Source organism: Culex pipiens, chromosome 3, assembly GCF_016801865.2.
Source record: "Culex pipiens pallens isolate TS chromosome 3, TS_CPP_V2, whole genome shotgun sequence".
Classification (NCBI taxonomy): Eukaryota; Metazoa; Arthropoda; class Insecta; order Diptera; family Culicidae; genus Culex; species Culex pipiens.
Genome location: NC_068939.1, coordinates 7,952,100 through 7,967,588, shown reverse-complemented (window position 1 = coordinate 7,967,588; position 15,489 = coordinate 7,952,100). Strand labels below are relative to the sequence as shown.

Genomic DNA, 15,489 nt, shown 5'->3' with positions numbered 1-15,489 from the left:
CACTTCTACTCACTACTTTGCATCTGCCGACCTAGATCGTTTCGTGCTCGGTAGGCTGGGCGAATCGGCGGAACGCGATCTTCGCAGGACGAAGACGACCAAGACGACGACGACGGCTGTTGATCGCAGTTGGCGGCGTTGCAAACAACAAAGTCTTGGGAGGAAATTTCGCGCATTTTTGACACGCAACTCATCACACAACATGTGCTGTGGTTGGCTGTGTAAGCACATTAAAGCCATTTGGTATACTAAACATCTTGAATCTTTAATAGGCTCAATTTCGTCGTGACTTGCAGAACGCTGCCAAGGTAATCCTTTCAATCGCTCACCTTCCTTCTGCGCAGCACAATTCATCCGATAATGGTATCATAACTCGACCGTTCCGACCCCCTGAATGTATGCAGCACACAATACGCTGCACCTGGCGCAGGACATTGGACATATCCCTTCCTCTTTGGACTGTGTACGCTATACCGGTATTGTCCAACGGGTCGACAAAGTTTTCCTCATTAGTGTGCTGTAGCAGAGTCGATCAATATGAGCCTGCTGCTGCAGCGGTCCCCAAGTAGGCCTCGACGGATCAACTCGACGTCGACAACGCAATGCATTATTATTACGGACAGGCTAACTAGCAGCAGTCTCGTAATCAGTGGCAGCGCCTACTGGGCCTCTTGGAGGCCAACTGTGACTGCGGCAGCAAGGAGGACGACATAAATTTAATGTAATTTGCCTTTGCGTGTGCCTCGGCTGGAATTGATCCGTTTGTTTTCCGCTGTCAATTTCGAGCTGGCATTTTACAGCTGGATAGTGGGTTGACCGAGGTGACTTTGGTAAAAAAATTTAAGAGTTGGCTTTCCTTCGTTGTCTTAAAATTCTAACCAGATTTTACTCAAGCTATCCAACTGTTACCTCTCCCCGACGCATCTTGCACGTTCCGTACAGAACTTTCCAAGAGGTCTCTTGGCGTGACAGAGTGAGTAGCAGTTCGGCAGTGGCATATCGTTATGATTTTTTTTTTGTTGGTCCTCTTCTCTAATGTCTCTTTTCGACAGCTTTTTTATCGCTCTCCCGGATGGACAAATTAGTTGTGACACACGCACCCAAACAATCGCGCCGAGGCGGGAGATGAAAGGAAACCCTGGTGGTGGGTTTCGAGGGAAGCACCGGAGAGATGGGATTTGCTGTCAACCGAGCGACCAACCGCACACACACTGGCTGGGGAGCTTGCTTCGGTTAGGTTGCTGTTCGAAGGGTAAACTCACAATCCAGAAGTTGTGAGTTCGAATCGTGTTTTTACGTATGATTTGTTGTAAACAATCAAGCCTTCGAACACCTAGTTTCGAGTAGGAATCTCGAAATCGAGAACGCCAAGGCAATGCTGTAGAGCGAATAATTTGATTTTGATTTTGATTTTTTTTTTTGTAAATTTACATCAAATCTCATTTAAATTTAAATGATTCATGACGTGCAAAAGTGTTCCATCATAAATGATGCAACATTCAGAATATTGTTTTTCTGTGTGGATGTAAAAATAATTGTTTTCCCCATTGTAATGTGAATAGTTAAGTTTTTACGTTTTCGATGTAAGTTTTTGTACTGGATTTGTTCGTAAAAAATCATGTAAAATTACCATTACCTGTATTTCAGGAAGGAAACAAGATTTTCGCTGTTTCCACAGCAATTTTTTGCGGATGTAAATTTTTGGTTTTGTGCTTTCCAAGTCGGAAACAATATTTTTGCTGTGGCATCGGAGTCGGTTGAGTCGGGTCATTTTGAGATCCCGGTTGATCTTCAAAAGCTGAAGTTGGAGTCGGCCAATTTTCAACAACTTTGTAGGGGAGTTGTTTCGGAGTAGCTAATTCTTGAGTGGTTTTCCTGGTTGAAAAAAAATCGCCTTGCTTATTTTTTTTAAATGTTTTCTTTTGTTTACTCTCTCTCTCTCTTTTTAAACATATTTTACATAAAACTTTATCGGAACAGACATATCTGATTTTTCTCTATTCTTCAACAATGATATTTTACATTCAATTGTCAATATTAGCTGCGTTATTGGACTGAGATAACATTTTAGCTGGCTCAAATAAAGTTTTTCTTGACTCAATTTTGTTTGCTTGTTTCTCATTTTATTCAATTAATTGACCCAAAATGTCTTTGTGGAACTATTTTTGCTATTTGTTTATCTGTTTATTCGATGAAATTTTACATAAAATTGCATGTAAAAAAACCATTAGCTGCTCTATAAGAAGGAAAATGTTTTCAGTTGTTTAAAATAATGATTTTCTTATTGATTTATTTGTGCAGAAATTTTGGTGCTAAAATACACTCAATTTTTTTTTTACATTAAAGTGCATGTAAAATTATAGCTCAAATCTTTCCAACTTGTAACCCCGGTTTTAGGTTGGGGAAAACATTTATGCTGATTTCAAATACTTAGTTTTTTTTCTATTCAATACAATTTGCATACCGGATCTTAAAAAATCGAGCTTTTTTTTTCTTTATTTTATCAATGAAATGTAACATTAAGTTCATGTGAAATAAGCATAGGCTGCTTTCCAGGATGAAAAAGACATAATTGGACCAAAATATACAATTTTCTTCACTTATCTGAGCAGAAACTCTGGTGCTTCACTTAATTCAAGGAAATTTTACATGAAAGTGCATGTAAATTTATCATTATCCCAAATCCAAATATCGAACGTTGCAAATCCTATTATTTGCCTCGTCTTATCTGTGCGAAACTCTAACTAAGGTTGGTAATTTATATTCTTAATAGAAATATCACATACAATTGTATTAAAACAACACGGAGAGACTGTGCCCAGAAATTTTAACAATCAAAATTGTTGATTTTACTTTCGTAAATTTTAACAAAAACGTACTTGTTACTGCCAATTTTCAGTTAAAATAACCAAAATTCAGTAATAATTTAATTACCTGTTTGTTGAAAATGCTAGAGGCAAAAAGCTAAAAGATTTCCCGAACTCGAATGAACGTGCTCGACTGTTAGCTTTGGTTTTAGGAAAATCAACAATTTTGTTTGGTTGAATATAATTTACAATTGGTTGAATATTTAAAAGTTGAACTTGCGTTTGTTTACATCTGTCATTTGAAGTCAGGATTTGAACAAGTGCGGTCGATTTGTTGAGTTTGTGTTGTTAATTGTGAAGTGAGAGGATGTGAAAGGTGAAAATCACACTATTGGCTAATGCTGAAGTGGCATATCGAAATGAACACTGTTGCAACTGTGGAGGTGCAATTGGTGAGTAAGTTTGTTGATGATTTCTTTGCAGGTGATAAACTATGAAGAGCAAGACGATGGCACTCGTCATGAGGACCTCTGATGGGAGGGTTTGAAGGAAAGGGAAGGGCAGTGGAAGGAAGAGGCGGGCGAACTCTTGCATGACAATACTTGCACGGGCAAATTTAACAAAATGTTGGTTAATCTAAGTAAGTATGGGTTTATTTATAAAAAGCAATAATTTATATATTGTGATTTTAATTAGAAAACTGAATCATCAAAAACCTTCGTGCCTACGATGGATAAAATTTTAATGAACCATTATTTTTTCAGAATCATCAACCATAAAATACATGGAAATACGTACACATAATATCAAAAATAAAAATTCGATGATGGAAAATGTAAAAAAAATATATAAAAGATATACAAAAGAAGATAATTAATATTTTGAAAATGCTGTTGAAAGAAAACTGTTCAATAAACTGGTAAGTAAAACTCAAATTATTGTTTTCAGGAATCGGAGACCGTTGAATAAATTGAATCAATTGAATGAAAGTGTGTTGCCAAAAGTAGTTGTTAAATTAATGCAAGCTTGGTAAGTAGCATTATTGATATTTCTTCTTTCCTCATAATAATGTATGCAACATTTATTTACGTTCCTTTTTCAGTTTATAGCCGAAATAAGAATTTTGTATAAAATTACTAATAAATTTCATATGTCTATTTGCAGCAAAAGGTTCGCTTTGGTGTGAATTCTGTGTCCAACAGCAAGGAAAATAACTAAACCTGAGACCATTGTAGATGATGATGACTTATCGGATGATTTGACTGTGATGGTAAGTGAATAGAACACTTAATTTTATTCAACTTATTAAAATATAAGCTTAAAACTTTGTCAAAATTTTGCTCGGTTACTATTTTTAAGGAATTCACGAGAAATCAAACATCTTTTTTTAAATATGTTTAACAAAATTTGTGACATGCTTTTTATTTTATTTTTTTGATTAATGCAACGTAATTTTTTAAAACATTTAAAACTTTACATGTGCTATAACAACAGTTTAAAAAAAATAATGTTTTGATGCTTTTTAACAGTAATTTAACAACTCAATGCAAAAAAATATAGTACAAAACGTTAAATTTTTATGCAGAATAATTGCGAAAATAAAAACACTCAGCATTGATTTGTGAGGCATTATTACAAAATTTACTGCAAATTCAATAAAAATATTGCTTACAACAGCTTATTATTGACTACATGTAAGAATATTTTTCTGTATTCAAGTAAGACATTGGTTAAAATATAGCTAGTAATTCGACCCAGCCTATATCGTTAGATAATTAAAAAAATATATATCAACACTTACATAAATTATTTCTAAGTAAGAAATGTTTTGTTATAAACCACTAACAAATTGCTGCATGCAATAATATTTCTGTTGATACAACGAAAAATATTGTTAAAAAATAGTTGAAAAATATGGCCCAGCCAGTTTTTTACAGAATATTCCACAATATTTCAGCTGAAAACAACAAATTTTTAGTTAATTTTCTGAAAAAAATATTCTAGCAGTCGACTGCTAGAATTTTTTTCAGCCATTTAACCAAAAAAAATGGCAATTCCAACTATTTTTTTAGTTACTTTTAGTTACTGGTGGTCAGCAATTTCGGGTTAACAAAATCAACAATCGATTGTTGAAAAAAAGCTGTGTAAAAAATTAACCCATACTTTTAGTTAAATTAACCAAGAATTTCTTAGATTTGCCCCGGCCGGTCTCTCCGTGAAGCTGTAGGCTAGAACAAATTTCAATCCAAGAAATTCACGAAAATATTTTTTTTTCTAAAAATTAAGTATTTTCTTTCAAAAATATGCTTCGAAAAATGGTCTGAATGCTTTTACAGTTTATTTTTTCTTTACATACTTTACATTTTACATACAATTTTATGTAAAATAACCATTTGATGGGTTTTAGGTTGGGAAACAGATTTTTGTTGATTTCAAAATGCTTATTTTTTGTCGTTTTATCTGTGCTCTTAAACTTTTACTTGGTACTTTGTTTTGTTCGTAGAAATGTAAATTTTGAATTCGTTTTGTATGTCTTATTTTTCCCGGTTTTTAATTCCATGATTTAAAGTTAACATAAAAGTACATGTAGTTTTTTTTTACAGTTTTTCAAGTCGGTAACTATTTCTATTCTTCTCCTTAGCTTATCTTAGCAAAATTCAACAATATTTATTTGACATTTAAATTGACATGCAAATTTCACATACAATTGCATGTTAAATTTCCATGCACTGCGAAAAAGGTCGAGCACCCGATTTGCTTTGGGTTTCGCAAATCGCTATCTTCCTTCCCGGCTTATCTGCGCTGAACTCTTTATCTGCCTAGATACCGTATCATGGGAGAATGTAACCCGCCGCCGTTCGTTATCAGGGCCCAATCAATAAACGAACACCAAGTGACGGAGTTTATTAATTTGTTTTGCCAGTTTTCGGGCGGAGAAGGGAGAGACCATTGACCGAAATGATTGGTCTGTTTGTTTGTGTGTGTGTGCTTGAATGAAATCTTTGATCTTCGAGGTGCTTACTTATCAGCTGTGACGTGGCAATTGCATAATTGATATGGTTTCTGAGTAAAAATAACTGCTTGAATGTGTGTTATTTTTAGCTTTTGGAGAAGCTTAAATTCCAACAATCAATCGTTCCTCAAACATTGCTTTGATCACGCGCCAATCTGAACATGGAAATGATTCGTGTTTTCCCCACACTCTCTTTCCAAAGGAGGATCCGTGGCAACGTGACGTGTCCGGGACAATGTTCAGCCTCACATGTGTCACATCGCACTGCCTTCCGTCCTTCCAGCTGATCCGTCGTCGTACCGGTCCAAAACATCCATTTTTCCGCTTCTGTTAGCTTTAACCCGGTTGCTTTCATGCGTGTATTTACATAGAGAGATATTGATATGGGGGGATGGGAAGTTGACTCATTTATTCGTAACTTTTTAATGAGGTTACTTTCGGGAATCCTTCAGGTTTAAACTTTGGGTTTAAACAGAATTGGTTTATTAAATTGTTTATACTTTATTTCTCGAAATTCCTGCTTTATTAAAAATAAGTATAACTTTTGATACTTCTTTTTGAAATTTCTGCCTCAACTTCTTTTAACTGGCAACACTGATTTGTTGAATCCATGTATCACATACCTCATCAAAACCATCATCATCATCATTAACGTCAGTAGCATTCACAGCCTCACGAGTTTTTCAACTCACCGGGGAATCTCTCGCTCACTGTTCAGCAACATGTGCTCAACGAAATTCACGACGACGACGATGCTGACGATGATCGTAATTACCTAACCGTTTTTCGCCGTCGTGCCAGCCAGGAAAAAGTTGAAAACCCAACCAACACCAACCAAAGAGGACCACCACCACGGTAGCTCCGGACGGCCCCTAGCAACTGTGTATGAGTATCTCTCATTCTCTCTCTCGTGCAGTCTGTTTCACTCACTCGTTCACGAATTTTCACGCACACACAAATGAAGCACAGGACGACCAACAGATGAGAGACACCAGCTTGGGCAGGCGGAATCCTGCTGGCTTTGACCTCCTCCTGCGCGAAAATTCCACCACACACAACGACACCCCGACAGGAGCAACGACGACGACGACGACGACAATTGGGAATGATTTGTGTCGAACATATGTTTTAATAATTTGTCACATGTGGTGGTGGTAAATTATACATCTCGCCCCGTTGTCCTTACCATGTCGTCGTCGGTTTGGAACGAGGACACTCGGCGAAGGATAAGGAGATACTCCGAGTGAGAGTGTGTGTTTGTCGGGAAGGAAGGAAGGAGGATGATACAAAAAGGATCAGCGCGGTTTCCTGAGGCTCAAGGAGTGTGAGGAATGGGGGAAATTGACATCTCTTCTCAATTTACCTTGATGCTGTGTGACATGTAGGGGAAATGTGGACTTTACTTTAAAGTGACCAAAAAAAAAAAGCCAAATGTGAACATGCAGTGGATCTCGCTCACTAGAACGGATGTTGGCATGAAAAAGCGAGACTGAATTTTCAATTATTTTTTTTTTTACTCATTTTCTACTATTTATACAACTTAACAAATTTTAAATATTTTAAAAAACCCACACAGCTTAAAAATTATGGTAATATTACATCTGGGAACGGTGACATATTTTCTGTCGAAAAAATAATGTGAAATTTTACATCAGAAACTGGTAAAATTTCAATTAGTTTCTTTTAAATTTGCATTTGTTCACATTAAAATTACTCAAAAAAGAGGTAATATTCAACCAGCCAATTTTTAACCTTACACAGCTAAAAAAGTAGTAATCCAGCTGCATGTAAAAGGCCTGGGTGTAAAATAAATATTGCATTATTTTATGCAATTTTATGTGATTTTACACTCTGAAATATGTAGCCCATCAGTATGGGAAACCTACTTGACCGAAATGTCAAGCTCATATGTGCGTTTATCCTTTCAGCTTTCCATCGGTCTGATGGCCGAGTGGGCTAAGGCGCCAGCCTTTACTGTTGGTGCTGGGTTTGAATCCCGTCGGTTGCAACTTTTTTTGTGTTTGCAAAAATTGTACATGCAGCGTGTAATATTAAGTGTTTATTTTGACGAAGGTGATGTGCATGCTTTTGCATGCGATTTTACCATCGGAATTTTTGCTGTGTACATTTTGTTTTCAATGTGCGCATACTAGGAAAAAGGCCTAGGAAAATTGTATAAGCAACGCTGAAATCTATTCATTGCGATTTTCTCATCACACCTTTTTTCACAATTGCATTTAATGTTTTGAAAAGTAACACTCTTCAACATTTTTTTTGATTAAAACGATTTATTGACAAAATACATGAAAATTTGACTTAAAATTTCACTCAATGGGTGTTTTTCGGAATTGCAAAAAATGTTGTATGGAACTCGTTGCAAAACTTGATTTTTTCAGCACTCTTCGTATTTATCCAACTCGGTGAACCTCGTTGGATGAATGTACGACTCGTGCTGAAAAAATCCTCTTTTTGCAACTTGTTGCATAATAGTAGTTTATGCAACAAGTTGCAAAAAGAGGATTTTTTCAGCACGAGTCGTACATTTATCCAACGAGGTTCACCGAGTTGGATAAATACGAAGAGTGCTGAAAAAAACAAGTTTTGCAACGAGTTCCATACAACATTTTTTGCAATTCCGAAAAACACGCATTGAGTGAAATTTTAAGTTAAATTTTCATGTATTTTGTCAATAAATCGTTTTAACATTCCAACGCCCAAGGCTCCAAAAAAGTTGGAACGGCAACTTCATCTTAATGGTTCTCGGGCACAACTCAACCAATCAAGATAATTCTTTTTTCCAGTGATTTGTTAGGATGTCTAGATGATTCTAGAACTTTGCAGAACTTAATTTGATCAAATCTGTAATTTTTGCGATCAAAAACATCGTTCCAACTTTTTTTTCCCCGTGTAAAAAAAAATTCGCCAAAAATTCAGCGGAGGCAGTCTTTTAAAAAAAGGTGGAACGATGTTTTTGGTCGCAAAAATTACAGATTTGATCAAATTAAGTTCTGTAAAGTTCTAGAATCATCTAAACATCCTAACAAATCACTGGAAAGAAGAATTATCTTGATTGGTTGAGTTGTGCCCGAGAACCATTGAGTTGAAGTTGCCGTTCCAACTTTTTTGGGAGGCTTGGGCGTCCGTGTAAGTTGGGCATGCGTTGGGCGTTCCAGTGTTAATCAAAAAAATGTTGAAAAGTGTTACTTTTCGAAACAAGTGCTGAAAAGTTCAACTTTTCAGCACCCATTTCAGTGCTGAAAAGTAGAACTTTTCAGCATTTATTTTGAAAAGTGTTGCTATTCGATTCTGTTATTTTTGGTACAGAAAAGTAGGCTATTTCGTCGTTCGAGAATGACAGGAAAAGTAAGTAGTTTCACGACGGAATTGCAAAAACTACTATTTCAGCATTTTTGGTATGTTGCTGTATACCATATTTTTATTTATGTTCAGAATAAAGTTTTGGCTTTCCTTTCAAATTAAATAAAAATATGTAAAGAAATAAAATTCTAAGTATATTTTGTTATTTGAAAATCGAACCAATAGTTGTCAAGATAGTAACAGTTGATAAATGAGGGTTAACTCTGCAATGCCCAACTTTCTTTGTGATTTTGTTTATTTTCCCCATTTATTTTGAGCAACTGTTGTCCTACGAAAATTTTTACTTATTTTATTGTTTCATTTTTAGTATTTACATTTATTTTGTGGAATGCGAAGTTACTGCACATTTATTTCTGCTTTAAAAAAATTAAAAAGATAGTGAAAAACAGTCAAAGTTGACTAAGTTAAAATAATTTAAATTTAAATTTTTAATATGCGCAAAATTTACTTTTTTGCTTTTTTTACATTGCGTTCGAGTTTTCTGAGATATTATATACGACTGGACAGAATATTAAGGTGTTTATTTTCGGCAACTTTTGAATTTTAAACAGGAATGAAACATTGTTTGATGCAAGACAATTTTCCTTTGGTTTTTTTTAAAGAAATGAAAATTGTTGAAAATTTGTCAAACAAAAAATATTTTTTCAAGGGCGTCATAAATTCAAAAGAACATTTCTATTTCTTAAAATAATTTATTTGCTTAAAAAAATGCCGAGAAACGAGAAATTAATAAAAACTATTTCATCAAAAGTTGCTCAACCAGAAAACTAGTTTGATGTCAGACATGAAAATTTGAAGATTAAAACTAATTTGATTGTCACTAGATTGGAAAAAATAGCTAAAAATATTTAGTTTAACCAACCCATTTAATAGCTTTAAAATTTAAAAATCAAATAGATTGAAAATAGAGAGACTTGCTCTTGTTGTTTTTGCGATGAAATATTTTTTTTTCAATTTCAATTCAATTTTTATTTTTCGAGATAGCATGTAACAATTTTGTTTCATTTGAGCTTGTATAGAGATTTGGATTTTTCTTGCAACTATGACTTTTTCAGATACTGAGTTGGTAGCATAGAATTTTTTTTGTTTCAAATCTTCAAATCAAGGAAAAGGGTGGTAAAAAACCTAGCAAATATTTTTTTTAACTGCATCAAAACATTGCCATTTGTGAGACTGTTATTTAAAAAGGCCGAGCCCTTTAGATCGATAGCCCGTTAGTCTTGCTTTTGATATTCTTTTAAAGAGATGACAAAATTTGAACAATGGTTTCAAAGGAGTTTCCATAATATCGTCGATTGAATAATTAAGGCAAATCAAATTTAGTAGCTTTCAAAAAGAAATTCTCATAAATAGAAGAAAAAAAAACCATGAGTCATGGCTTTAATATTTCAATAATTAATTTTCAATAAAAAAAAACACTCAGCTAGCAAAATCTAAATTAAGAAATTTATACCCTATTCCTGCATAGGCTTATGAATTGATCTCAGTTTAAATGCTTTCCAAATTTCTGAATTGCAAATGTATTATCCTGGAGCAGAACTGTAATATTCTAATAAAAAAAAACTAGTTGAATTGAATTGAACATTTAAATGAAAAATAGTTGTTTGACAAATGTGCATTTTAAAATGTTTTTAGTAAATCGCTTCCATTCAAATTTTGAAGGTTTAATTTTTTTTATCGAGACAATATTGAAGGGTCTTATTTATCCAACATAAAAACGTCCGTCATGCTCGAATGTTTTCACTTATGGTCTACTGAAACATTAAAAAAAAATCCAAGGGGATAAAGTTTGATGAATCGAGTCTTTGTATTTAAAAAATACCTAATGAAAAAAATCCCTTTTACCAATTTTTTAAAAATATATAATTTGTCGAAGTCACAAAATCGATCAGGAAATTTCTTCTGAAGATACGGATTTTTCGATTTTTTTTTTTGTATTGATAGCTTCCCAAATTTGTATGAAGGAACCAACTATGTAAAATAACTTATTTTGGCCAAAGGAATCGATAAAAAAAATCACCAAAATAAAAAATACTCCATAAAAATCGCAATTTGTTTTGCGAAAGGCGAAAGTATTGCTCATTTGAATAAAAATAACTACACATTTAAAATGATTTTGTTTTGTACTGAAACGGTTTAGAAACTAGTAGATATTTTATTCCTGCTTCAATAACACTAAATTTTTCAAAGAAACCGTAAATGCAGTCCATTTTCCTAGACTGGTTACCAATTTCACAGTACTTTTTAAACTGTTCACGAACAATTTATGAAATTCACCCGATTTTTTTTGGTTTTCTATTTTATAAACTCCCATTTTAAACTTTGCAAACTGTATTTAAAAATAAATAAATAATTAAGTACTTTTCATAATTAATCAAAATAGTTTGTATAGACAACACTGATAGTAATCTTTCCATCGCAAGAGACACAGGAGACATCACACTGTTTTCGGCTCTGATCTCCCTCTGATATTGCTACGATTCTCCCCATCAGCATCATCACCATCATCATCATCAGCTGCTTCCACAGCAGCCGACCTGTTCCCTAGTATTAGTACTACGCAATAGGGGAACTATACCCTTTCTCAGCCTATTTCTATTATCGGCCTATCAGCACTTTGATCATGAATTACAGCTTTCATAAAGTGTTTTTAACTGTTCCAAAGTAATAAATAGCTCAAACAAAAATGAGCAAGCAACTCTCCATTGTTGATACATCTGAAAATGTTGATTTAATAGCGGAAAACGGCAAAAGTGATGAGAATTGGTCGAACGGCTTAGAGTGATTAAAATGGGCATATTTCCCCTACTAAGAAGAGCGAAGGAAAACTGTCGGAAAAATGCTTCTCACCACTAACGCGGCTTCGGCTTTTCCACTCTCGTTCGCTCTCTTCTCTTTGATTTTCAACTCTCTCTCATTCTCATGCTGTCTACGACGATTCGTTCGCTAGTCAGACAACCGCGCCAGGCCAGGCTCAATTCGTCGTTCGCGTCCGATAACGTAAGGTCACAAAACCGCGGCGCTCCTCGGGTCCTTACGCTACTTACACACACACAGACACACATACACACAAACGCAGAATTTTCTCATACAGTCAATCGAGCTACTAGTGGGGATCGAGACTTGGATTTATTTTCGGTGCGGAACTTCCGACAGGATCGCCAGGTTCGTCATCGTGGAGAATAAATAGAGTGCGCCGTGAAATATTTATAATTTTTCAAAAATAAGCCGCAAGGGGGGGAAGTACCTGCCCCCACGCGATAATAATAACCCAAGTGAAGAATAAATAATAACACCGCGCGCGGCGCGGGCCAAGTGTTTGTGATATTAATAGAGCCAAGTTCAGAATTGTTTTGAAAACATTCGAGCGGAAAAAGGTGTGTGTAAATTCCAATCAACCCCGAAATCGGAAGCTCTTTAAAGGTTACCGGGAAGCTGGCGGAAAATTCAAGCTTTGCCCAACGAGAGTGAGATTTTCCGTGGAAGGAAAAGAGTGTGGAATCGTGGAAAGAGGAAACAAATAAGATAAGTGAATGGCGTTGGTGGTGGCCGGAAAAATCGAATCTCAATGAAATGTGATTTTCATGAAAAAATAAAGAGCTCCTAGTGCTGCTGCAAAGGGAAGGTGGAAAAGTCGGAAAACCGTCGGTGGAAATATTGAATTATCCTTTAACCTCCCCCTCCTGGCGCAGCTGTGGAACACACACTCACACAGCGAATACATAAGCTGGCAGTTTGATAAAAGCACTAAAGATTTCCACCTTCTGGCTCCATTCACAACGTTTTTCGAGAGTGGTTTCGTGGTGCTCGAAGTGGAAATCGGAGCCAAGTCTCGGATCAAGTGTGTTAAAACAGCAGCGGAGAAGTGCCTAATTGCATAACACACACGTACACGTCGCTCCCTGGACCTGGAATAACCTTGTCAACCCATTATCGTCGTCGTCGTCGTCGACTTGAACAGGTACACAACACACAGAGAAAACAAAAAAAAATCGTTATCCTGACCCCTTGCGTATAAATAATCAATTGTTTGTGACCTTCGCATCGGTTCGTTTTCTTCTTCAACGCCACGAAACTTTGGCTACCGCTGGGGGTCTTCTGGTTTGAAAGTCACGGATATGAACCCCGCAACGATTTTTTTTTTTGTATTCGGAAAACTCGTGTCCCACACCTGGCTGGGGAGCACACACTGGCTTTGTTTGTTGACCCAATTTTTCCGGCCGTACGGTGGGCACTTTGGTATTTTTGTTGGAGGAGGAGAAGGGATAAAAGGTCTCACTACACTAGATAGAGCGGTGAGTGTCTGGCTGTCTCGGGGGGTCTGGAAGCTGGCTGGAAAAATTGATTGGGATTAGGATAGAGATTCGTTTAGAAAGGGAATTTTTGAGATAACGAAATGGGCATAAACTAGAGGAATAGTGGGGAACACCTCAAAGCTATACTTTGATTTTGGAGATTTAAAATTAAAATATGTTATTATATCACCAGTAGTATATCATGTTTCATAAATTAAACGTTATTGACTAACCTGTGAATGTTAGACAATTTGCTTTTTACATTCTAAGGACTTAGTTTCATGGAATGTATTTAATTAATGTTTAATGCTGTCGTAATTTTAAAAATAAGGTGGTTAGCTGTAAAACCTTTTTTTATTTATGTATCATTTTCATTTATTTCAGAAAAATAATAAATGTCCACTAGGCCATCAAATAAAAATGAAAAGTGGTCAAAACTTTGGTGCTCACTCCTAAAATGACAGATTAGGATGTCAGGAACAATTTTTCCATACAACAACAAAAATCCCGAAAATTCAAATTTGGTCGCCTTGATCTTTAAGTTTAACCTCTGAAGATCCCTACTTCATAAGGCAACACCGAGGCCCTCCCAAGAAGCCTGGAGTTCAACGAAAGGGAGGAATGTTAGTCCGTTAATTGAAGTTGCAGACTCTTTTTTTTTTTTTCAAAAGTTGCCGACTCATGCAGCACATAGTTTTTCACTGTTGACACCGCTTGAGACCGTTGAAGCCACAGCATCTCCTTCAAGCATCATTGGATTAATGTTTTCTTGGATTAGTAGGATGAGGTATTGGCTTTTCGATGCCTCCCGAGCTACGATGCTATGGGGAGGACTTTCATAATAAACCCGTCGGCGAGCCTTCCGAGCAACGATGCTATGGAAACGTCTTTCTGGTTAACACACAAAATCACTCACATACAGTAATTTCAATATCTAATAAATTAATATTTTGCTCCACTATTAACTCGACGATCCAAAATGTCAGCGTGTCTTTCGATCAATGATTGTATAGATATGGCTTTTTCATCGTGAAAGTTTAATACATTATTCGAAAAATTTATACACAATTTACACGACGCCGTGCCTTCCGATCAACGATGATATAGGAAGGGCTTTCATAATTACTAAACAGTTAATCAAGATTACAAAAGCACAAAAAAAACTCCAATTACTGAACAAAAATGACGTTCAAGACATGAATATATCTGTAAGGCAAGCGCGTGGAAACACTATTAACACTCGACACTACCACTAACACAACCGGTGGTGTGCCTTCCGATCAACGATGGTAAAGGAAAGACTGATATTATCATAGCTAGCAAGAAAAAAGAACACCTAAAAACACGATCGATCCTGTCAAGCAACCGCGTTGCCCCACCGCCCGCAATCGACACATACAATTTACGACAAAAATGCAAAACGAAATGCATACCAAAAAAATCACTTTTCACTCCGAATAATTATTTTACGACCACGCGCTCCCGTTGCCAATCATGCACTGATGACGCTCCCTTAAAAATCACTCCGCAAAACGAGCCAAAAAATGTTGCAGCCAAAACTATTGCGTTCAGCTTATAGGAAATTTCACGGAGAACATTGTGCCTTTTTAACATTTAACTTATGTCCACGCAAAGCCGAGATATTTGCATTTTAGTGAACAAAGAGTGACGAATTTTCAAAATTCGTAATTTTAGCAAAACATATTGGCTACTATGTTTACAAACGGAAAGGCATATAAATATTTTGGATATTTTTATTTTGCTTGCTTTAAAACGATATTTGTTTATAACATTGCATGATAAAACATGAGATTTGACAAATACTTATTTTATTAGAAAATGTAAAGAATGTTGGCCAGAAAATGAAAACTCTAGTAATTTGTAGCTTAAAAATAGCTGAAAATAACCTACAAAATAAGAAAAATATTGAAATAATTAATGACATTATTTGGGAATCAATGGTTATTTTTGAAATTTTTATCAGTTTCTGTTGAAT

General features: G+C 35.5%; 1 protein-coding gene across 10 annotated transcripts in view; it reads left to right on the top strand.

The window, feature by feature from the left end:
- The window catches only part of LOC120426918 (myocyte-specific enhancer factor 2), a 123,769-nt gene that overhangs the window by 70,611 nt on the left and 37,669 nt on the right, over positions 1–15,489 (top strand). Inside the window, exon 1 of one of the 10 annotated variants that reach the window (XM_039591763.2) lies at positions 12,266–13,159. The exons of the other annotated variants lie outside the window; for them this stretch is intronic. The gene's annotated coding sequence lies outside the window, so the exon portion shown is untranslated. Of the gene's footprint in view, positions 1–12,265; positions 13,160–15,489 lie in introns of those variants that run through there. 10 annotated transcript variants of the gene reach the window in all.